This window comes from Canis aureus, chromosome 33 (genome assembly GCF_053574225.1).
Source record: "Canis aureus isolate CA01 chromosome 33, VMU_Caureus_v.1.0, whole genome shotgun sequence".
In the NCBI taxonomy this organism is placed as follows: Eukaryota; Metazoa; Chordata; class Mammalia; order Carnivora; family Canidae; genus Canis; species Canis aureus.
The window spans coordinates 38,901,273-38,926,788 of record NC_135643.1 but is presented as its reverse complement, the minus strand read 5'-3'; the positions used below and the strand labels follow the sequence as shown (position 1 = coordinate 38,926,788).

Genomic DNA, 25,516 nt, shown 5'->3' with positions numbered 1-25,516 from the left:
TGTGCCAGAGATATTTCATAATTTGTTATCCTTATCTTTCAGGCTCAGTCTAAATACTAACAGGAAAACTCCTATTGAATTTTCAGTTAACATATATATTAGATATATATTTAATTTTTTCTTTTTTTCTTTTTATTTTTTTATTTTATTTTTATTTGTGATAGAGAGAGAGAGAGAGAGGCAGAGACACAGGCAGAGGAAGAAGCAGGCTCCATGCACCGGGAGCCCAATGTGGGATTCAATCCTGGGTCTCCAGGATCACGCCCCGGGCCAAAGGCAGGCGCTAAACCACTGCGCCACTCAGGGATCCCATATTTAATTTTTTTTCTTATACTTGCTATTATTATCTGATAATTATCCCCATTCAGGCAGTAGCCAATGTCTCCATGTCTTAAGAAGATAACAGAAAAGAATCTACAGAATTAAAAGAAAATAATAATAAGCTTTTGTCTTTGGTGTTCAGTAGCAAAAGCCCAAGAACAAGCCAAAACAGTGGAAGAAGACATGACCAGGTAGGGCCACAGTGACAATCAAAGAAACAGAAATAATGAAAAGGTAGGGTCTGGTACATAAACATGACTGTGATTCAGACCATCTGCCCTTGACACTATTCAGTTTTCCAGTACTCAGAGATCATCAGGAAAATGGAAGCTCTATAAAGAAATTAAATTCAGGTACAAAAATTAAAGTTAGATTTTTTCATAACCAGGTATTTACTCAACTTATATGGAAAATGCCTAGAAGAATACACAGGGAACTGTTAAGAGAGTTTAGGGAGTAGAACAGGAAGTCAGTAGGGAGGAATCAAAACAACTTTTCTCTCAGAAACTTCTGAAATATTCATGTATTTTTGGAATTTCACTTATTTATTCAACAAAATATTAAGTTATTTTTATAAAAAAACAATTAACAAGGAGCACAATCACAAATAAAAAATACATGTTATGAAAATTATTCAAGGCAAATTTTCCTCAGGTCCATGAATATGACAAAAAAAAAAAGTGAATGAGGACTCATTAGGAAAGGAAAGCAATGGAAAAGGTAAGAAAGACCAGGAACCACAAAATAAGAGTCAGCAATAAGAAAAAGTAAACATCATCTTCTTGTACAAATAGCGTAAGATCGAGAGCCTCATTAATGTGTCTACGGCCACTGTACTATTAGAAAACACTGAAAAACTGGTGTGTACCCAAAGGAGACAAGTAGACAAATTAAGGAACTGGGATCCATATTGGCTAAGGAAAAATGACACGAAACACAAGATCAGAAGCCTGAGGAGGGACTGCAGCCATCACTAAGTAAGTGAAAGTTCATCAAATGGCGAAATGATTACACTTAATTTTTACATCTAGAGCAAAGAATTAAACTGGAGTCAATTAAAAGGAAGCAGATTTAAATTCTCTAGTGTTCCCTTAAAATTAGATCCATTAATTAAAAACCAATCCTGAAAAAAATTAAAAAAATACATACATACATACATACATACATACGTACGTACCAATCCAGGACATCCCTATCAAGTAGCGCCAGAAGTGCTGTGACTTGTTAATCCCTTTGCTTTGTTTTAGACTTAATAGCAAAAGTAGCTGCAAGTATGCAGAAGGAAATCTTAAAATAAATATATCACCTGAAAAGTGAAGGTGAGTCTACTGTGGAAAGGCAGCCCTCCACTGGCAAAGCAGAAGAAATTGCTTTTACCTTTTATAGTAAAGAGGAAGGCATTGCTGTAACCAGCTCCAGATAACCAGAGTAACATGGCTTTAAGAACCTACTAGAGAAGTTTCTGCAGAGAAGGTGTCCAAAAAAGAAAGTATGGGTAAAAGACTGATGGAACCTGAGAAAACAGTTATGATTAACCCAATCTGCTTCACAACTTTGCCTCAAGCCAGGCTTTCCACTCCCTTCATGACTTCTCTTCTTTCCTTTAGTATAATCCCTACCAGTAAGCAATAGTAAATCTTAATTCTAAATGTCAGTCCTGAAAAGTTAGCACAAGCTCCCTTGCATTAGATTTCTGATGGCTAAAAAGTGTTCAGAATAGTTTAGCATGATAATCAAATGTCAACATTATTTCAGTATAGCAAAAATAATGGTCCAAAAATATTCCCAGTTCGCTTCTTAACATAAGAAAATAACCAGGATCCCTGGGTGGCTCAGTGGCTGGGTGGCTCAGTGGCTTAGTGCCTGCCTTCGGCCCAGGGTGTGATCCTGGAGTCCTGGGATCAAGTCCCATGTCAGGTTTCCTGCATGGAGCCTGCTTCTCCCCATGCCTGTGTCTCCATGTCTCTGTGTCTCTGTGTCTCTGTCTCGCTCTCATGAATAAATAAAATCTTGAAAAGAAAAGAAAAGAATGGAAAAAAAAGAAAAAAAAAGAAAAGAAAAGAAGCACTTATAATTATCTTTAATTAAGAAGGAATTCATAAATGTCAACTAGTTATTTGCTGGTCAAAATCAAGATATTATGTGCTATTTAACAATCTAAAGGTCGGAAAATCAAATTCATAGGAAGGAGAGAAAGAACAGATACAAATCAAATTGGTAGATGTTTCCTTTTTAGGTGTTTGCAAGGGGCACTGAATAACTAAATAGCAAGGGTTCTGATTAAAACAAGAAGAGTTTTCACACCTACTTGTCAAGAAATAAATAGTAATTCAAAAACTTGATTAAGTGTTTTCCATTGGAGTCAGAGGCAGCATCAAAAATTCTCTAAACTTACTGCGGCAATAATTTCTTAATACATACCCATATCAAATCATTATGTTGCACTTGCACACCTTAAACCGACACAATCTTATGTGTCACTTATATCTCTTTTTTTTTATTGGTGTTCAATTTACTAACATACAGAATAACACCCAGTGCTCATCCTGTCAAGTGCCCCCCTCAGTGCCCGTCACCCATTCACCCTCACCCCCCCGCTCTCCTCCCCTTCCACCACCCCTAGTTCGTTTCCCAGAGTTAGGAGTCTCTATGTTCTGTCTCCCTTTCTGATATTTCCCACACATTTCTTCTCCCTTCCCTTATATTCCCTTTCACTATTATTTATATTCCCCAAATGAATGAGAACATATAATGTTTGTCCTTCTCCGATTGACTTACTTCACTCAGCATAATACCCTCCAGTTCCATCCACGTTGAAGCAAATGGTGGGTATTTGTCGTTTCTAATGGCTGAGGAATATTCCATTGTATACATAAACCACATCTTCTTTATCCATTCATCTTTCGATGGACACCGAGGCTCCTTCCACAGTTTGGCTATTGTGGACATTGCTGCTAGAAACATCAGGGTGCAGGTGTCCCGGCATTTCATTGCATCTGTGTCTTTGGGGTAAATCCCCAGCAGTGCAATTGCTGGGTCGTAGGGCAGGTATATTTTTAACTGTTTGAGGAACCTCCACACAGTTTTCCAGAGTGGCTGCACCAGTTCACATTCCCACCAACAGTGTAAGAGGGTTCCCTTTTCTCCGCATCCTCTCCAACATTTGTGGTTTCCTGCCTTGTTAATTTTCCCCATTCTCACTGGGGTGAGGTGGGATCTCATTGTGGTTTTGATTTGTATTTCCCTGATGGCAAGTGACGCAGAGCATTTTCTCGTGTGCATGTTGGCCATGTCTATGTCTTCCTCTGAGATTTCTCTTCATGTCTTTTGCCCATTTCATGATTGGATTGTTTGTTTCTTTGGTGTTGAGTTTAATAAGTTCTTTATAGATCTTGGAAACTAGCCCTTTATCTGATACGTCATTTGCAAATATCTTCTCCCATTCTGTAGGTTGTCTTTGAGTTTTGTTGACTGTATCCTTTGCTGTGCAAAAGCTTCTTATCTTGATGAAGTCCCAATAGTTCATTTTTGCTTTTGTTTCTTTTGCCTTCGTGGATGTATCTTGCAAGAAGTTACTGTGGCCGAGTTCAAAAAGGGTGTTGCCTGTGTTCTCCTCTAGGATTTTGATGGAATCTTGTCTCACATTTAGATCTTTCATCCATTTTGAGTTTATCTTTGTGTCACTTATATCTCAATAAAACTTAAAAAAAAAACAGATTTCTACATAAAATAAATAATTAAAAGAGCTCTTACATAAGAATCATAAGACTGAGAAGTCATGGCTACTATTGTATAGATCTACACAACTGCACAAAACATACTCACAGGTTAATTTGTTTAATTAATACAAGAACAGTCTTCTGTCCTCACCCTGTTTCCTGAGCAGTCTCTTCAAATTAGAGTTGAAGAAAACAAGGATTGGAGAAGTCAAATTCTTAGCCAATGCATTGTAGCCAAACAGCTAAACCAAAATTTAACATATGAAGACCTCAAACCCATAAATATTTACCTTGGAACAATGCCTCCCTCTCTGAAATACTGGTTCTGTCATTAACAAGCTCCATGACATCAGACAAAATTATTAATTTCTCTGGATCTTAGTTTCCTTCTGTGTAAAATTCTCTGAAGACAGGAATTCCAAATTCTCTTTTTCATTTGATATAAATAATCCATCATTCCTCCATTAAAAGCATATCATAAAGTCAGAAATAAGGCACATGATCGTACCATGAAGTCTTTTTTTTTAAAAAAAAATTTTTATTTATTTATTCATGAGAGATACTGAGAGAAAGAGAGGCAGAGACACAGGCAGAGGGAGAAGGAGGCTCCATGCAGGGAGCCGACATGGGACTTGATCCCAGGTCTCCAAGATCATGCCCTGGGACCAAGGCAGGCGCTGAACTGCTGAGCCACCCAGGCTGCCCACTGTGAAGTCTTTTTAACGTAAGTGGTTATTTCCTCAGAGAAGTAAATAACACTTGGAAAATCAATAAATAAGTAATCATTAAATTAATACTTATTGAGGGCTGACTGTGTATCAGAATGATGCCTGTGACTGACATGGAGAATGCAGCAATAAAAAATAAGATTGCTGCCCTCACAGAGCTCAGAGACAACTGAGGGAAATGGGCCAGACAGGGATGAATTACAGCATCATGCGTTAGGGCAAGAAACTACACATGAAAATAGCAGCATGTAATAGAGACCCAGAAGTCAGGACAGGTCCCCTGCAAACCACAGTGTGGGAATACACCTTCAAGGACTTGAGATTAAATAAACAGACAAACAAGGAAGAGAAGGATGTTTTATACAGAGAGAGCTACAGATAAACAAATATGAATAAACTAATATCCAGAGCTAATGTGCATATTTAACTATTCAACTTTCCAAATATACTCGTAATCGCCATTTAAACCACAAGACCTGATACAGCAAAAGTCACCTGAAATAAATCCAATTCTACATTCGAACAAAATAATTTTCATAAAGGTTAAGTGGCATGACAAAGGCAATCCAATTGTGCCTGATTCCATCATTAGAAGCCTGTGTTTTTTACTTCGAAGCATTGCCACTTTCCCCGACATTATTTTTCCAGGAAGATCACTAACACAAAAATGATCCTAGTGCAGAAATACATTTAGGGACACTGGACTACTGAAATAATACTGAGTAATTCAAGAGAAAATACATAAATATAAACTCGGCTGAAGAACCAGATATGAACCTGCTCTAAAGCCATTTGGGAAGCTTCCCTTATTCTATGTTATACCCACATACTAAGGCATCTCAAAGAAGACACTTTTTATGCAAAATGATAGAGAATTTTCTCCCCTCTGAGGTTTAAGAGGGAAAGCCATCAAGCCATCAAGCGCACTGAACTGTAAGAGTACAATGAGATTCGTTTTACATGAGCAGAAGTGTAATTTTACTTGTGGCTTTGAAATAAATGGTAATTTATGGATTTATATATTTTAATAAGGTATTACCATCCTACAATTTTTAAACCAAAAAGATAAAACAAATTTGAGTCTTCGTTACTGACTTTTACATCCTAAGGAAGGATGATCAATAATTCTTTCGAAAGTCCATCACCTGACATTCACTTCTTAATTGCGTATCTGGTGTAGTGAGAAAAAGCAAATGCCCTTAATCATCTGGATTTTATATTTAACAAGTGTTTCTCCAGACCTGGCTGGCTTTGAAAAAGGTACAGACCTGTAAGCAACATTCTCAATGACATCCAAAATTAAAAAACCAATACTCCAGAGATTAAAGTCCCAAAGAGAACCCTCAAATCACCCAAGAACCCCCTTTCTTCCAGAGGAATCCTGGGTGCAGTCTGGCCTGCCATAGAAGACCCCAGTTTCTCATGGCCTCACCATTTCCCCCCAGCCAAGGCAGGAGGCCAGTTTCCTTCACAAGGTGTATAGCTTAGGATTCTCCAGCATTCCCTTGAGAAATTGATTGTGGTCACCACAAATTTCTACAGACAGCTGACAGAGAATATAGAATTCCTACCACTAAAAACAGAAATCATAACTCACACTTCGGCTTTTGTATTCACATGCCACTAAAAATACCAAACATTTTATTTTTAACCAATGACTATATTCTATGTATATATACATGGGTCTGAAACTTTATGCAGCACTCAGTGCATAAGTAACTTAAGTCCATAACCAACCAACCAAAAATGTTTTCAAGGTATAAACTTAAAGTACAACTTGAAAGAGGCCACTTACATTTAACTTATATCCACCTGTCATCTCTGCAGCTGTTCTAGCTCCTACTTCCACAGTGACCAAGGGTGGGCATGGCTGCTTTTCCCTGGTTTTCCCAAAATTTCTCCCAAAAATATGTGCATGCAGCAGACTTTTCCAAAGTTTGGTATTATAAAAGTGATTTATGCCAGAGAATGTTAATAACTTAAAACCAGATTTTAGACAGTTGTGCTTTCTAAAGACTGTGGTTATCTTGCCATGAGAAAGTGTTCACCTCTTAACTGGTTAACACTTTTTTTTAAAGGTTCCAGGGTCCCACTGTGATGCATGGCTCTCTTCTCCAACTCTGATTACTAGTAACATCTTATACCAAGCATTTTCTCTAACAACTTGTTTCATCTTAGTAGTATAGAGCATACTCCCTGGTGTCTTTCCTATCCTAAACCAAAGTAGACTATTTAGGTATTTTTCTGGAGAAGTTCTTTTTCCAAAAGGAACTCTATGCCAGCTGTTTAAAAAAGAAAAAAAAAAAGAAAGAAAGAAAGAAAGAAAGAAAGAAAAAAAAGGTGAAAATTTTGTCCACTAAAGTAACACACTATTTTAATTAATTTTTAAAAGTTATTATGAATGGTGACATTAGCAAGGCAGGTAAAGAAAGACCCAAGATGGGGTATGTCAGTTCTATGAAACTCCTCATTTCACACTTGCTCAACAAACTTTTATTGAGTGCCTGCTCTGTACAATGTGCTATTGTGGATGAACAGCAATAAGCCAAACAGATGTGGATTCTGGAGGTTACAATCCCAAAGGAGTGATGGATCATTTTTTAAAAGGTATTCATACACAAACTTGTGGGAGGTGGATGAAGAAAATAACTGAACACAATGGTAGTGAGTAGTAAGGGAGACCTTCTTGGAGAGGATGGTCAGGAAAACTGTCTGTAAGGAGGTGACATCTGGGCCAATCACCCTGGAATGGAAAGATGGTGGCCATCATTGGTGGACAAGGACTCATGTTCAGAGTCTTGCTAGGAGGACAAGAAAGGAATCAAGTGTGACAGTCCAGCACCACTCCTAAACATATAGGCACAAATCTTTTTCCTCCTCTGAGTCTACTCCTTATAACATGGAGCAGCAGCCCTGGTATGGAGAAAAATGTGATCAACCAACTCCTACAGTTCTATGGGCCACCTGCTAAGAAGAAACAGCAGGAGCTTCTTTTAAGAGGAAGTTTTAAATGCTGTGTAGTGGTAACACTGTAGAAAACATCCAGTCAAGCCCTTAGGACATGTCAGGGAACTGTAAATAATGATCCATCTGTAACTCATTTGTTGCTTCTTCAAAGAGTAGACAAGTGACAAACTTGACTGATGGCTAGTTTTGGGTTTGGTTTGGCTTGGTTTCTAAATCTTGCTTATTAATAACAGAGTCACCAAAATGCTTTGCTTAGGCAGGGGCCTGTGGCAGTTACTTGATGAAATGCAGCAACTGTCTTTGAGATAAGAATCAAAACCACTACATAAAAGCCTTCAGAAAAACACATATGGATATGATAGCTGATATTTTTCCCAAACACATGATATTGTTTATTCATGAGTTAGTGTAGTTCCGGCTGGATTTAAAGAAGTTCAAAGCTACTTCCCTTTAAACCCAATGCATGGATAACTTCTATAAAGAACACCACCCAGGGCATCTGTGCCTTATAACCTACCTCTTTGGCACCACAAGTGAAGACAGAAATAGATACACAGAGCAATTTTTTTCAAGATCAATTTAACTTTTCTTTTTCAATTAGGGATACGTATCTGTAGTTTCACCAATGTATCCTCACAAAAATGAACAGGGAAAAGTAAATAAAACCATAATGACAATTATTGCTATGTAAATCATGATGGTGATTCACTTAAAGTGTAGAGTCCCCCAAGCCTAAGAAACTTCAGAGTATAAGGCTTTTTTTTTTGTAAAATCAAAGTATTACTTTATTAAATGAGTTATTTTACACAATATGAACATCAATATAATTACAATTGTAAAAAATTTTTTATAACAAGGATTTTTTATAACATTTTCAGATTTCCAAATCAGAATCAACTGTACACTTTCACAGAATTGTCTTTGCATGAAGCTCAAAAGGGAACAGCATAAAAATGAGTGTTTACGTAGCCCCTTTATTTTTGCTGATCAACAGCTTGTTAGAAAAGCAGCTGCAGGTTTGTTACCTAAGGTCTGAGACAGTAGAAGAGTCAAAGGTGGGCAGCCCCAGTGGCTCAGCAGGTTAGCACCTGCCTTCAGCCCAAGACAGGATCCTGGAGACTGGGAATCAAGTCCCTGCTTTTCCCTCTGCCTCTGTCTCTGCCTCTCGATCTCTCTGTGTCTGTCATGAATAAATAAATAAAATCTTAAAAAAAAAAGTCAAAGGTGTCATGAATTCACCTGTAAACAACTTTATGCCTGAACATCAGCCAATTCTGGAGGAAGTGGAGTCTTAGGATGCTTGCTTTCAATGTGCTGCTTGAAGGTCTTCGAGGCTGGCATTTGTGTCCTACAAACAGTGTAGCTATATATTAAGGCAGCTTTGGCAGCAGCCTTTTAGTCATATCCTTGTTTCATCTTTTGTCCAGCTTGCTTTTTGGCATTTTTCTGCTGAGACTGAATCTTCTGCTGTCCACGAGCCATATCCCCACCGGGACAGTCCTGTGTGGGAGAGACCGTGCAGCTTGAGAGGGCCAGAGAAGGTAGCCAGAGGAGGTGGCCAGAGGGGGAAGCAGGGGAAGTCCAGACTATAAGGCTTTTTATGTAATCACGGGAATATGAGAAGGAGTTCAAAAAGCATTTGAGAAGTTAAGATCAGGAAATTGTTACTTCTATTTCATTGAAATCCTCAGTAGCTTTCCCAACACTTACTTTTGTTTTTTATTTTGTTTTAGAGATTTTATTTATTTATTTATTTATTTATTTATTTATTTATTTATTTGAGATACAGAGAGAGAGAGAGAAGAAGAGACACAGGCAGAGGGAGAAGCAGGCTCCATGCAGGGAGTGCGACATGGGACTCAATCCCGGGACTCTAGGATCATGCCCTGGGCTGAAGGCAGGCACTAAACCCCTGAGCCACCCAGGGATCCCCTGTTTTGTTGTTAAAGATTTTATTTATTTATTCATGAGAGACACAGTGAGAGAGAGAGAGAGAGAGAGAGAGAGGCAGAGACACAGGCAGAAGGAGGAGGCTCCATGCAGAGAGCCCAACATGGGACTCGACCCTGGGTCTCCAGGATCATGCCCTGGGCTGAAGGCAGCACCAAACCGCTGAGCCACCCGGGCTGCCCAAGGATTACTTTTTTGTTGTTGTTGTTGTTTTCAATAAATTAATTTTTTATTGGTGTTCAATTTCCCAACATACAGAATAACACCCAGTGCTCATCCTGTCAAGTGCCCCCCTCAGTGCCCGTCACCCATTCACCCCCACCCCCCGCCCTCCTCTCCTTCCACCACCCCTAGTTCGTTTCCCAGAGTTAGGAGTCTTTATGTTCTGTCTCTCTTTCTGATATTTCCCACACATTTCTTTTGAATGTGAGCTGGATAAACATATATTTATTTGAAAAGCAAATCAAGGGGCTCCTGGGTGGCTCAGCTGGCTAAGTGTCTCAGTCTTGGCTTTGGCTCAGGTCATGATCTCGTGGTCATGAGATCATGAGATTTAGCCCCATGTCCAGCTCTGTAGTCAGTGCAAAGTCAGCTTCAGATTTTCTCTCCTTGTCCCTCTCTCAAATAAATAAATAAATAAATAAATAAATCCTTAAATAAAAAAAAGTAAAGCAAATCAAATTTCATGATTTTCTCTACTTGTCCTTATCTGTAGAGGCATGTAGAATTGACACATGAGAAACAGAGCCTTTCTTTTTTTTTTTTAATAAAGCCTTTCCATTCATGAGCATGTCTATTCACAAATGAGATACTTCCAGCTCTTACCTTCCACCCTGTTTATTGATATTATTATTATCATTTATAATAAAGATATCTGTCTATGGCTTGGTTTGAAAAGGGCTTGCACACTGTCCATCAGCAATAAGAAACCCATGACCTTCCTCATGTGGTAATTAAGTCTACAGCCTATGAGCTCATATGAAATAGGCTGAGGCTGTTTTGGTTGGTGGAAGGGGGGAACATAAGACCCTTAGAGGACATCACTAAAATTCCTTCACCCCAGAAATATACACCTCAGTTGGGCAGGTCCTGGTACAAATAGGAGGTAAGGAATTGTCAGAGAGTGCCACTTATTCATGGGAAGGGGAGCCAAACTAGAGCTGAAACCCTCCGCAGACTAAACCATCCAGAGCTCAGTACAATGGAGAGCAGCATCCAGCTCTTGCATAAAATGACAGTCTGTTAAAGCTCTTGATTGCATTGTGCTTAAGCAGACACTGTCCTACAACCCTGGGGATGAGGAAGACACGGCTGGGTTGGGGTGAGGGGAGAGAGACACAAGCATAGGCCCTAGTAGGAGTATACATCAGATTCAGGAAATGCAACACTGAATATAAGGAACTATTCTATTCTCAGCTCTATAGATAGCTTCCTTGCTATGTGATTTTGAAAAATGAAATCCCACCTCTCAGTCTACATTCCTAAGTCTGCAAATGGGGCATAAAAGTAATGCCCATCTTTGGAAGTTGTTTTTCTTTTCTTTTCTTTTTTTTTTTTCATTAAAGAAGTTAGTGCCTATAAAGTCACTCTTTCAAACATTGTGCTGCAAAAAAATTGGTCACTATTTAGTAAATCCTTGGCAACCCAAGGACTGGTACCCAAACATACAGCAGAGAAGTTTACATATGTAACTTCTAATTTAATCCTCACAAATATCTTAGGAAGTTTAGCCACTTAACCACTTAGTAATCAAGAAATTGAGGCATAAAGAGATAAGTTAACTTAATCAGATACATACAATAAGCCATCTGTCTGACCCCTCAGTTCTCATATTCTTAACCACTATAATGTAAAACTCCATAGAGCTAAATCTCAAAGATGCTCATTATTAGCATGTCAGTGGACAATATTCTCACTTATTTGCTTTCATTCAGTAAAACAATAAACTTCACTGTTTATAAGAACAGTCTTTTTTAAAAATGAGGCCCAAAGCTATTTTTCTTTCAAGTAGGGAAAACACTTTTTTTTCTGAAAACACTGTTTATCTAAAGGTTATTCATCATCAACAAACACTGCTTCATTGTAACATCATAACAAACCTACAATTTTGTAGAAGTCTGAGTTTTAGAGATGTTAAGTGACATCAAGTAAATAGTAATACTAGTAATCATTTACTGACATTCTACATTTAAGCATGACTTCTGGTGCCTTAGGTTATATCTAATCTCCATGATAAGACAAGGCAGTGTCACCCTCACTTTCATAAATACAGAAAGTCAGGAAATATTCGCCAAGGGCTCAAATCCTTAAATGATGAAGGTAGGTTCAAGTGCAGGTCTTTCTCACTCTTCAAGCTGTGCTTTTTCTAGTTCAGCAAGCACTGTCATAAATAGATACCTCCTTACTCTTTCTTATGCTCTTCCTTTCCCTGACTCAAGTATCTCCCAAATTCAAGCCTTTATCATGCTTCACTGAAGCATTTAAAAATGCCTCGATTTGTTTCTTTCAAAAGCACCCTCCACACTGCCACCAGCGCAAATCTGACTGTGACGGCTATTCTCAACATACTTTAACCAGTCCCTTCAAGTGCATTCCGAAGCCCAACACTTCATTTGGCCTATGAAGTCCTCTGTAGCTGACTCCACATCTCATATTTTACTTTCAAGTAATACAAAATGCCCAGAGTTCCCCAAGCCTACCCTGTTGTTCATTTAGCACTGCCTTTATACTCTCTGTGGCTGAGTAACCACCTTATGACCTTTCAGTCAACAACTTTTCCCCATCCCCCAAAACTGCCACACATGTTTACCTCTTAAGAATCACCCCAGACGAATGTAAGCTGGTACAGCCACTCTAGAAAACAGTATGGAGGTTCCTTAGAAGTTGAAAATAGAGCTACCCTATGACCCGGCAATTGTACTACTAGGGATTTACCCCAAAGATACAAATGTCATGATCCAAACGGGTACCTGCACCCCAATGTTTATAGTAACAACGTCCACAATAGCCAAGCTATGGAAAGAGCCCAGATGTCCATCAACAGATGAATGGATAAAGAAGATGTGGTATGGACTACTACTCAGCCCTCAAAAAAAAAAAAATCAAATCTTGCCATTTGTAACGACATGGATAAAACTAGAGGATATTATGCTAAGTGAAATAAGTCAATCAGAGAAAGACAATTACAATACGATCTCACTCATATGTGGAATTTAATAAGCAACAAAACAGAGAGGAGAATCCCTGGGTGGCTCATCAGTTTGGTGCCTGCCTTTGGCCCAGGGCGTGATCCTGGAGTCCTGGGATCGAGTCCCGCATCAGGCTCCCGCCCTGGAGCCTGCTTCTCCCTCCTCCTGCGTCTCTGCCTCTCTCTCTGTGTGTCTATCATAAGTAAATAAATAAAATTTTAGGAAAAAAAGAAAAAAGAAAGAAACAGACGATCATAGAAGAAAAGAGGAAAAAATTTTAAAAAGATGAAATCAGAGAGGGGGACAAATCATAAGAAACTCTTAATCATAGGAAACAAACTGAGGGTCCCTGGAGGGGAGGGAAGTGGGCAGATGGGGTAACTGTGTGATTAAGGATGGCATGTGACGTAATGAGCACTGGGTATTATAGAAGGCCAATAAAATAATGACCTCTACTTCTACAACTAATAATACATTATGTGTTAATTGATTTTTTTAAATTTTAAAGTAAAAAAATAAAATAAAAAGAATCATCCCAGACATCTCTAGAAATAGCTGCCGACCCTTTATTCCTCAAGCTGAAAGAGAAAGATCTCTGTCAAACTCCTAGGCTCTGCACATACCTCTCACAATTATTTTGAAATGTTCTATGTATGTCTGTCTTTCTCTAAGATTATATTTTATTTAGCTTTGTTTTTCAGTACTTGGTAAGACTAGAAATTTAGCAAAGAATTTGTTGAAATACACTTCACTGGCTTTCCCAGTATAACATCTGAGAAACAGAAGAAGGAGAATTTTAACTTCAGGTCTTTTAAGGCAAGGCCCAGTGCTCTGTTTTATCCAGAAAATAAACACATCTATCCTGTAGCGAATTATGTTGCATAGACACAATTTTGAAACAGAGATTGGAGCAGAACTAGATCAAGTGCCTAACACATGCCTGAAATTATTGTCATCTGGGAAGCAAATGACAAAATAATATTTTTAGGCTACTTCTAAACTATTGGTATCAATATATGACAAATCTGTACCAATTTCTAACACGGATCAGTGTATTTATGAAGTGTCTATAATATAGCAAGAAAAGTTTGCATCTAAATGAAATATATTTATAACAACAATGACTTTTAGTAATTGCATAATTACTGCATTGCCTGGTACTATTCGCAGACATTCAGTTATTAAATACAGATTCAGGAGCAAGGGAAGAAATCATAATTTTTCTAGGTAGGCTCTCAATCTAGAAGTAATTAAAGACTTTCTTAAGAGACAGAACATGAAAGACCCTTCACAAACCAAACAGTTAAACCTACATTAAATTAAAATTACATTTTACCTTAGAATTAGGAAAATGAGAAATACTTTACAGCCTGCAAGGTATGAACATATATATTAAATATTGAAAGAAATCATTTTAAATAAGCTCCTTCAGTCTGATACTGTCTCCCTGCTGGATTTCAAATTAAAATAGTTTACCCTATTAGAGGAAATGCCTCACTTTCCTTCACCGGATTTCCCCCTTTAGTCTTTCTTTTAAATGTGAGTGCCTCTTGGATACTGCCCTTGGCTCTTCTTTCTTTTGTACTCCCTGGGGATTTCATTAAGGAACTCCATTTTAACTACCATTCAGAACTAGATTACTCCATTCCTACAACTCAATAGCAAAAATACAAACAAACTGAATTTTAAAATAAAGGACTTAAAGAGATATTTCACAAAAGAAAAGTGCTCAACATCACTAATCATTAGGGAAATGCGAATCAAAATCACATTTGCCTCATACCTGTTAGGATAGATATTATCAAAAATACAAAAAATAATAAATATTGGAGAGCTTGGGGAGAAATAGGTACCTTTGCACATTGTTGATAGGAATGGAAAATAGTGCACTTACTATGGAAAATAGTATGAAGGTTTCTCAAAAAATTAAAAATTACCATATGATCCAGCAATCTTGCTTCTGTGTATATATCCAAACAATTGAAATCAGGAGATTTTTCAGCTGTTTCAAATCAACAGCTGATATATAAATATCTGAAGAAATATTTATACTCCCATGTCCATGGCAGCATTATTCACAATAGCCAAGCTATAGAAACAACTTAAATATCCATCAACAAATGAATGGGTTAAAAATGTGGTATATAGAGATAATGGAATATTATTTGGCCTTAGGACAAAAATGAAATCCTGCCATATGCAACAACATGGATGAATCTGAAGAATATTATGCTAAGTGAGGGATCCCTGGGTGGCGCAGCGGTTTGGCGCCTGCCTTTGGCCCAGGGCGCGATCCTGGAGACCCGGGATCGAATCCCACGTCGGGCTCCCGGTGCATGGAGCCTGCTTCTCCCTCTGCCTGTGTCTCTGCCTCTCTCTCTGTGTGACTATCATAAATAAATAAAGAAAAAAAAAAAAGAATATTATGCTAAGTGAAATAAATCAGTCACAGAAAGACAAATACTGCTTGAGTTCATTTATATGAGATATCTAAAATAGTCAAACCTACAGAAGCAGAAAGTTGAATGGTGGTTGCTAGGAGCTAGGTAGAGAGGGACTAGAGAATTGTTTAAATAAAGTGTTGCTTATCTAAACTGAGTAAGTTCTAGAGATCTGTTGTTCCACAGTGCCTACAATTAACAATACTGTATTATACACTTAAAATTTTGTTCAGAGGTAGAGCTCATGTTTAGTGTTCTTAACACAATTTTACAAAGAGAATGAGATTCAGATTACTCCCAAGTTTATGATTTGAATCCATTTGCCATTCCTGGCTCTCCATACTCATACAAATCCCTTCCAGGTCAGATCAGAGAGAGGGATAAGGCACAAGAGGAAGATTCTGAGCTCACCTCATCCCATGGACATACTGAGGCAACAGTACATCTTTACAACTAACTCTGAAAATAACCTGAAATTGTAAATGAATTTGATACAAGTTACAGGATACAAAATTAATATACAGAAATCAGTTGCACTTCTATACACCAGTAACAAAGTAGAAGAAAGAGAAATTGAGAAAACAATCCCATTAACAACTGCACCAAAAAGAATAAAGTGTCTAAGAATGCATTTAACCAAGGAGGTAAAAGACCTATACTCTGAAGACAATAAAACACTGATGAAAGAAACTGAAAATGAAACAAATGGAAAGATATGTCCTGCTTATGGATCAGAAGGATTAATATTGTTAAAATGTCCATACTACCCAAAGCAATCTACAGATTTAACACAATCCAAATCAAAATACAAATAGTACTTTTCACAGAAGGCAAACAAATAATCCTAAAATTTGTATGGGACCACAGAAGATCCCAAATAGCCAATGTATTTTTTTTTTCCTGGTTTGGAAGATTCATTTTTTAAAATTTTATTTAAATTAAATTAATTGGAAGAGGCAAGATGGCAAAAGAGTAGGGATCCTCCTTTCATATCGTCCCCTTATTTAGCTAGATAACTTTCAAATCATACTGAACACCTATGAATTCAACCTGAGATGTAAGGAAAGAATGACTGGAACAATACAAATAGAAAAGTGACCAGTGACCATTTTTTGCAAGGTAGGAGTGTGGAAAAGAGAAACAGAGGGGCCATACTGGAAGATAAATGGTGTGGGGTGTGGAGGGGCCCCTGTAAGCTGGTACTGGAAAGTGATAGGGCCCTGGAGCTCAAAATTGGGTCCTTTATGTGGAGACCGAGAAAAATTAAGGCCATTCCACCTCAAGTTTAGCATTAGCACAAGTACAGCCATCTTAAGTCCCTGGGAATAAGAGCTGAACTTTACAGGAAAAACTGCAGATTGTCCTAGGCAGAGAATCCCATATCGGAAAGACAATAAAGCTCAGAATGCCCTCGGCAGAGAATCCCGTGTATCAGATCTTAAGAAACTCTCCCACCCTTTTCCCCATATTGGAATGGAAAAAATTCCTCCACCCCTTCTGAAGATCCCCTAGACCAGCCCATAAAAAATCCAGTTATAACCCACTTCGGGGTTCAAGTCCCTGCTCTGCTGTATGGAGTATACTTGGACCCAAGCTTGAGCTTGTAAATAAACCCTCATGTATTTGCATCGACGTCGGCTCCTTGGTGGTTTCTTGGATTCGCAATCTTGGGCACAACACTTTAGAATCTGCTCCTGTGAGAGACTTCCCTGCCTGAAAGATACTCAGTGGTGAAGTGGGGGCAGAATTAAAGGTGGGACAGTGGGGTATCAATATCCCTGGAAGTGCAGAAAGAACAGGGGTGTCTCAGCTGGCAGGAATTCCAAGCATTGCTGCAGGGAAATGGCTTTAAATGACTGGGCCAGGGAGGGGACCCTCAGCTTGTTTTGCCCTAAACAACAAACCAAGGCTGGATTGGGTGACTGCTCTGGGTGTTGGGCCCCTGAAAAGGATGGGAACACAGCAACACAGTCTTCCTCCAGGAAAGGCAGAGCAGGTGCACACTCAACCAGATGAACACTCTCTGTGAACACTCCTGCAATGGACAGAAACAGGGTCACCCTCTTCCTCTAGGAGGGGGCTTGCAGTTGCATGCATTAGTGGGGGAAGCTCTCCCTGCCAGAGCCCTGCAAATCACACAAATCAGTGTCCCTCCATCTTCCCCGTGGAGGATGTGAGTGGGTGGGCACCATAGCAGTCTGTAGAGTTTGGCATACACCATGATCTTTCAGCTCTGGGGTTGGAGATGGGGGCCAGTTATTTTTATTTCCACCCTCTGAAGTGGTGTGGAAAGCCTTCAGGGAACAAAAGCCACACACAGCAAACAGCTTATACTGAGCCCAGTCCCCTGGCATGGGGCGGACAACTCTGCCCAGGCACAGACACCTGAGAACCAGCACAGCAGACCTCCTCCAGAAGACTGGCTGGAAGAACACGGGAACAGCAAGTTTACTGAACAACCAGGACTGGAATACTCCAGTGGGAGGGTAAAATAATATATAGAAAGAACTCAAGGTTTTTTCTTATGATTTGCTGGTCTTTCAGTTCAAAATTTTCCTTTTTTTTTTCCTTTTTTTCCCATTTCAACTAGTTTTTTTAATCTACTTTTTCTTTTTAAATCTTTTTTTAGGGATCCCTGGTGGCTCAGCGGTTTGGTGCCTGCCTTTGGCCCGGGGCACGATCCTGGAGACCCAGGGTCGAATCCCATGTCGGGCTCCCGGTGCATGGAGCCTGCTTCTCCCTCTGCCTGTGTCTCTGCCTCTCACTCTCTCTCTGTGACTATCATAAATAAATAAAAATTAAAAAAAAAATTAAAAAAAAATAATAAATCTTTTTTTAACTTTCATATTTTACAATTACATGTTATAGATGTGTTTTTCATTTTTGGCTTCCTTTCACCCTTCAATTTTATTTTTGTATATATATGTATACATATATATGTGTATATATATATATATATATTTTTTTTGCTTTCTTTATAACTTTAGAATTTAGTATCTTCTAACATATAGACCAAAATACACTCAGGACCAAGTGGATCACCCTGTTTTGTCCACTCTGAGGTTATATTCTCTCCTCCCATTTTATTTCTTTTATTTCTTTGTTGTTGTTGTTGTTGTTGTTGTTGTGTGTCTGTGTTTTTTTCTTTGTCTTTTTTCTTTTCTTTCCTGGTTGCTAACCTCTTCAGATTTGTCTAGTGTGTATTTTGCTTGGGTCGTTGTTTAAAATTTTAGTTCTGTTGACTCATACAGTCATTCTTCACTGGAAAAAATGACTAGAAGGAGGAATTCACAACAAAAGAAAGAACAAGAGGGAATATTTTCTGCCACAGATCTAATGGATATGAATTTAAGTAAAATGTCAGATGGAATTCAGGATAACAATTATAAAGTGACTAGCTGGACTTCAAAAAAGCATAAAAGAGGGATCCCTGGGTGGCGCAGCAGTTTGGTGCCTGCCTTTGGCCCAGGGCGCAATCCTGGAGACCCAGGATCGAATACCACGTCGGGCTCCCGGTGCATGGAGCCTGCTTCTCCCTCTGCCTGTGTCTCTGCCTCTCTCTCTCTCTCTCTGTGTGTGTGACTATCATAAATAAATAAAAATTTTTTAAAAAATTAAAAAAAAAAAGCATAAAAGATTCTAGAGATTCTCTTACTGCAGAAATGAGATCTAATCAGGCCAAAATTTAAAATACTCTGAGATGCAGTCTAAACTGGATGCTCCACCAATAAAAAATAAATTTATTAAAAAAAATAAACTGGATGCTCTAACAGCTAGGGTAAATAAGGCAGAAGAGAGAAAAAGTGACATAGAAGACAAGTTGATGGAAGAAAGAAAGCTGAGGAAAAGAGGGAAAAACAACTAATAGCCCATGAGGAGAGGCTCCTCAGGGAGATAAATAATGCTATTTAAAAAAACAAAGATCTGAATTATTGGAATTCCTGAAGGCACAGAGAGTGGGAATGTGGGGGAGGCAGGGGATATATTTGAGGCCATCATAACTGAGAACTTTCCTAATCTGGGGAAGGAAACAGGCATTCATATCCAAAAGGTAGAGAGGACCCCTCCTAAAATCAATAAAAATAGATCAATATCCTGACATAGAAAAATGAAGCTTGCAAATTTCAGAGATAAAGAGAAAATCCTGAAAGCAGGTCCAGAAAGAGATTCCTAACATACAGAGGGAGAAATATCAGATTGACAACAGACTTCTCCATAGAGACCTGGCAGGCCAGAACGGGCTGGCATGATATATTCAGTATACTAAATGAGAAAAACATGCAGCCAAGAATACTGAATCCAGCAAGGCTGTCACTCATAATTGAAGGAGAGATGAAGAGCTTCCAAGACAGACAGAAACTGAAAGAATATATGACCACAAAACCAGCCCTGAAAGTAATATTAAGGGGGATTCTGTAAGCGAAGAGAGACCAAGAGTACACAGACCAGAAAGAAATGGAGATAATCCACAGAAACAGGGATTGTACAGGTAATACAATGGCACTAAATTCATATCTTTCAATAGTTACTCTAAACATGAATGGGCTACATGCTCCAGTTAAAAGATACAGGTTATCAGATTAGATTTAAAAAAAAAAAAGCAAGACTATCCATAAGCTCTCTAAGAGAGACTCATTTTAGACCTAAAGGTATCTGTAGACTGAAAATGAGGGGGTGAAGAACCATTTACCATGCAAATTGATCTCAAAAGATAGCTGGGATATCAATCCTCGTATCAGATAAATTAGATTTTATTTATTTATTTTTAAGATTTATTTATTTATTTATTTATTTATTTATTTATTTATTTATTGAGAGGGAGGGAGGGAGAGAGGCAGAGACACAGGCAGAGGGGGAAGCAGGCTCCACGCAGGAAGCCCAACGTGGGACTGGATCCCGGGTCGCCAGGATCACACCCCAGGCTGCAGGCAGCGCTAAACCGCTGCACCACTGGGGCCAAAGACTGTACGAAGAGATGTAAAGGGGCACTATATCATACTTAAAGGGTCTATACAACAAGATCTAACAATTGTAAATATTTATGCTCCTAATTTGAGAGCAGCCAATGATATTAATCAATTATAACCAAAGTAAAGAAACACATATAATAATAACACATTAGTAGTAGGGAACTTCAAACCCCCACTCACAGCAATAGAGAGATCATCTAAGGAGAAAATCAACAAAGAAATAAAGGCTTTGAATGACACACTGGACCAAATGGACTTCATAGATATACACAAAACATTCTATCCCAATGCAACAGAATATACATTCTCCTCAAATGCATATGGAACTTTCTCCAGAGTAGACCACATACTGTGTCACAAATCAGGTCTCAATCAATATCAAAAGATCGGGATTATTCCCTGGAAATTTTCAGATCACAATGCTTTGAAACTTGAACTCAATCACAAAAGGAAATTTGGAAGGAATTCAAACACTTGGAAGTTAAAGAGCATTCTACTACAGAATGAAGGAGTCAAACAAGGTAATTAGAAAAGAATTAAAAAGATTCATGCAAAGTAATGAAAATGAAAGCACAACAGTTCAAAACCTTGAGGATACAGCAAAGGTGGTCCTAAGAGAAAAGTACATTTCAAGCCTCTCTCAAAAAAATCAGAAAAATCTCAAATACACAAACTAACAATACACCTAAAGGAGATGGAGAAAGAACAGCAAATAAAGCATAAACCAAGCAAAAGAGAAATAATAAAAATTACAGCAGAAATCAATGAAGTAGAAACCAGAACTATAAAACAATGAAACTAGGAGCTGGTTTTTGAAAGAATTAATAAGATAGATAAGTCTGATAGCCAGACTTATCAAAAAGAAAAGAGAAAGGACCAAATTAATAAAATCATGAATGAAAGAGGAGAGATCATGACCAACACCAAGGAAATACAAATGATTTTAAGAATGTATTATAATGAAAAATAAAATAAAATAAATAAAATAAAATAAAATAAAAAAGAATGTATTATAATTAATTATATGCCAACAAATTAGGCAATCTAGAAGAAAGGGATATATTCCTGGAAACTTACAAACTACCAAAACTGAAACATGAAGAAATAGAAAACCTGAACAGACCAATAACCAGCAAGGAAATTGAAGCAGTCATCAAAAACCTCCCAAGAAACAAGAGTCAAGGACCAGATGGCTTCCCAGAGGAATTCTATCAAACTTATAAAGAAGAAATAATACCTATTCTACTGAAGCCATTTCAAAAGATAGAAATAGAAAGAAAACTTCCAAACTTGTTCCAAGAGGCCAGCATTACCTTCATCCCAAAACCAAAGATCCCATCAAGAAGGAGAATTACAGACCTATATCCCTGATGAACATGGATATCAAAATACTCACCATGATACTAGCCGATAGGATCCAACAGTACATTTAAAGCATTATTCACCACAACAAAGTGGGATTTATTCATGGCATGCAAGGGTGGTTCAACATTCATAAATCAATAAATGTGATAGATCACATTAATTTAAAAAAAGACAAGAACCATATGATCCTCTCAATTGATGCAGAAAAAGCAACTGACAAAATATAGCATCCTTTCTTGATCAAAACTCTTCAAAGTTAGGAATACAAAGAACAAGGGATGCCTGGGTGGCTCAGCAGTTTTATAGTGCCTGCCTTCGGCTCCAGGCGTGATCCTAGTGTCCCGGGATTGAGTCCCACATCAGGCTCCCTACATGGAGCTTGCTTCTCCCTCTGCCTGTGTCTCTGCCTATCTCTCTGTGTCTCTCATGAATAAATAGATAAAATCTAAAAAAAAAAAAAAAAAAAAGTAACTTAAGAAAAAAAGGAATAGAAGGAACATACCTCAGTAACATAAAAGCCATATACCAAAAGCTCACAGTAAACATCATTTTCTTTTTTTTTTAAGATTTATATATTTATTTATTTATGATAGACATAGAGAGAGAGGCAGAGACACAGGAGGAGGGAGAAGCAGGCTCCATGTAGAACTGATGTGGGACTTCATCCCAGGTCTCCAGGATCACGCCATGGGCTGCAGGTGGCACTAAACCACTGCACCACCGGAGCTGCCCTAAACATCATTTTCAAAGGGGAAAAACTGAGAGCTTTTCTTCTAAGGTCAGGAACATGACAGAGATTCCCACTCTTACCACTGTTATTCAACAGTTACTAGAAGTCCTAGCCTCAACAGTCAAACAACAAAAGGGAATAAACGGCATTCAAATTGGCAAAAAGGAAGTCAAACTCTCACTCTTCTCAGATGACATGATACTATATGTGGCAAACCTGAAAGACTCCCTGCCAAAATTGCTAGAACTCATATAGCAATTCAGCAACATGGCAGGATACAAAATCAATGCACGGAAATCAGCTGCATTTCTATACACTAACAATGAGACTGAAGAAAGAGAAATTAAGGAATCAATCCCATTTCCAATTGCATCAAAAAACAGAAGATACCTAGGAATAAATCTAACAAAGATGCAAATGATCTGTGCTCTAAAAACTACAGAACACTTATGAAAGAAATCGAGGAAGACACAAAGAGAAAAACATCCCATGCTCATGGATTGGAAGAATAAATATTGTGAAAATGTCCATGCCACTCATAGTAACCTACACATCCAATGTAATCCCTACCCAAATACCATGGACATTTCTCACAGACTTGGAATAGTCCTAAGATTTGTATGGAACCAGAAAAGACCCCAAATAGCCAGAAGAATGTTGGAAAAAAAAAAAAAAAGCTGGAGCCACCACAATGCAGGACTTCAAGCTATATTACAAAGCAGTGATCATTAAGACACTATGGTACTAGCATAAAGACAGATACATAGATTAATGGAAAAGAATAGAGGACCCAGGGATCCCTGGGTGGCGCAGCGGTTTGGCGCCTGCCTTTGGCCCAGGGCGCGATCCTGGAGACCCGGGATCGAATCCCACATCGGGCTCCCAGTGCATGGAGCCTGCTTCTCCCTCTGCCTGAGTCTCTGCCTCTCTCTCTCTCTCTCTCTGTGACTATCATAAATAAATAAAAATTAAAAAAAAAAAAAAAAGAATAGAGGACCCAGAAATGGACCCTCAGTTCTATGGTCAACTAATCTTCAACAAAGCAGGAAAGAATAGCCACTGGAAAAAAGACAAATTTCTTCAATAAATGATGTTGAGAAAATTAGACAGCCACGTGCAGAAGAAAGTAGATCATGGTCTTATACCATACACAAAGATAAACTCAAAATGGATCAAAGACCTCAATGTGAGACAGGAATCCATCAAATTCCTAGAGGAGAACACAGGCAGCAAACTTTTTACCTTGGCCTCAGCAACTTCTTGCAAGTCATGTCTCCAAAGACAAGGAAAAAAAACACAAAAAAGAAATATTGAGCTTTCACCAAGATAAAAAGCTTTTGCACAGCAAAGGAAACAGTAAACAAAACTAAAAGGCAACCTACAGAATGGGAGAAGATATTTGCAAATGATATATCAGATAAAGGGCTAGTATCTAAAATCTATAAAGTACTTACCAAACTCAAAATCCAAAAAACAAACAATCCAGTCAAGAAACGGGCAGAAGACATAAACAGACATTTCTCCAAAGAAGACGTATACATGACCAGCACACATAAAAAAAAGCTCCACATCACTTGCCATCAGGGAAACACAAATCAAAACCACATTGAGATACTACTTTACACCAGTTAGAATGGCTAAAACTAACATTACAGGAAACAATAAATGTTGGAAAGGATGTGGAGAAAGGAGAACCATCTTATACTATTGTTGGGAATGCAAGTTGCTATAGTCACTCTAGAAAAGGAGGTTCCTCAAGAAGTTAAAAATAGAGCTAACCTATGACCCAGCAATTGCACTACTGGGAAGATACAGATGTAGTAAAATGAACTGGCATGTGTACCCCAATGTTCATAATAGCAATGTCCACAATAGCCAAACTGTGAAAGGAGCTGAGATATCCTTTGATAAATGAATGGATAAAGAAGAGTGTATATATATATATATATATATATGATATACACACACTCTTGTGATGAACACTAGGTGTTATACACACTGATGAATTATTGAAAACTATATCTGAAATTAATAATATAGTATATGTTGGCAAATTGATATTAAATTTTAAAAATAATAAAAGAAAAATTCAATTAACATATAATGTATTATTGGTTTCAGAGGTAGAGGTCAGTGTTTCACCAGCCTTATATAATACCCGGTGCTCATTACATCACATGTCCTTCTTAATGTCCATCACCCGTTATCCCATCTGCCCACTTCCCTCCCCCTCCAGGGACCCTCAGTTTGTTTCCTATGATTGAGAGTTTCTTATGATTTGTCTCCTTCTCTGATTTCATCTTGTTTTACTTTTTTCCTCTCTTCCCCTATGACCCTCTGTTTTGTTTCTTAAATTTCACATACAGGTGAGATCATATGATAATTGTGTCTCTCTGATTGACTTATTTCACTTAGCTTAATATCCTCTAGTTTTATCCATGTCATTGCATATGGCAAGATTTGATTTTTTTTTGTTTTTTTTTTGTTTTTTTTTTTATTTTTTTTTTGAGGGCTGAGTAGTAGTCCATTGTGTGTGTGTGTGTGTGTGTGTGTATCACATCTTTTTTATCCATTCATCTGTTGATGGACATCTGGGCTCCTTCCATAGTTTGACTATTGTGGACATTGCTGCTCTAAATATTGAGGTGCAAGCGCCCCTTTGGATTGTGACTTGTATATCTTTGGGGTAAATCCCTAGTAGTGCAATTGCTGGGTTGTAGGGTAGCTCTATTTTTAACTTTCTGAGGAACCTCCATACTGTTTTTCAGAGTGGCTGCACCAGTTTGCATTCCCACCAACAGTGTACGAGGCTTCCCCCATCTCCGCATCCTTGCCAACATCTGTCATTTCCTGACTGGTTAAGTTTAGCCATTCTGACTGGTGTGAGGTGGTATCTCATTGTGGTTTTGTTTTGTTTTGTTTTGTTTTTCTTTGTGGTTTTGATTTCTATTTCCCTGATGCCAAGTGATGTTGGCCAAAGCAACCTTAGAACAAAACTGGATGTATCACAATTTCAAGGTCTACCATAAAGCTATAATAATCAAAACAATATGCTACTGGCACAAAAACAGACACATGAATCAATATAGCAAAACAGAGAGCCCAAAATAAACTCACATTTATATATGGTCAATTAA

At 38.2% G+C, this 25,516-nt stretch overlaps 1 long non-coding RNA gene across 3 annotated transcripts in view; it reads right to left on the bottom strand.

Annotated features, from left to right (window-relative positions):
- The window catches only part of LOC144304037 (uncharacterized), a 149,422-nt gene that overhangs the window by 28,480 nt on the left and 95,426 nt on the right, over nt 1-25,516 (bottom strand). The window contains exon 3 of one of the 3 annotated variants that reach the window (XR_013371028.1): nt 8,961-9,235. The exons of the other annotated variants lie outside the window; for them this stretch is intronic. This is a non-coding gene — a long non-coding RNA (uncharacterized LOC144304037). Of the gene's footprint in view, nt 1-8,960; nt 9,236-25,516 lie in introns of those variants that run through there. 3 annotated transcript variants of the gene reach the window in all.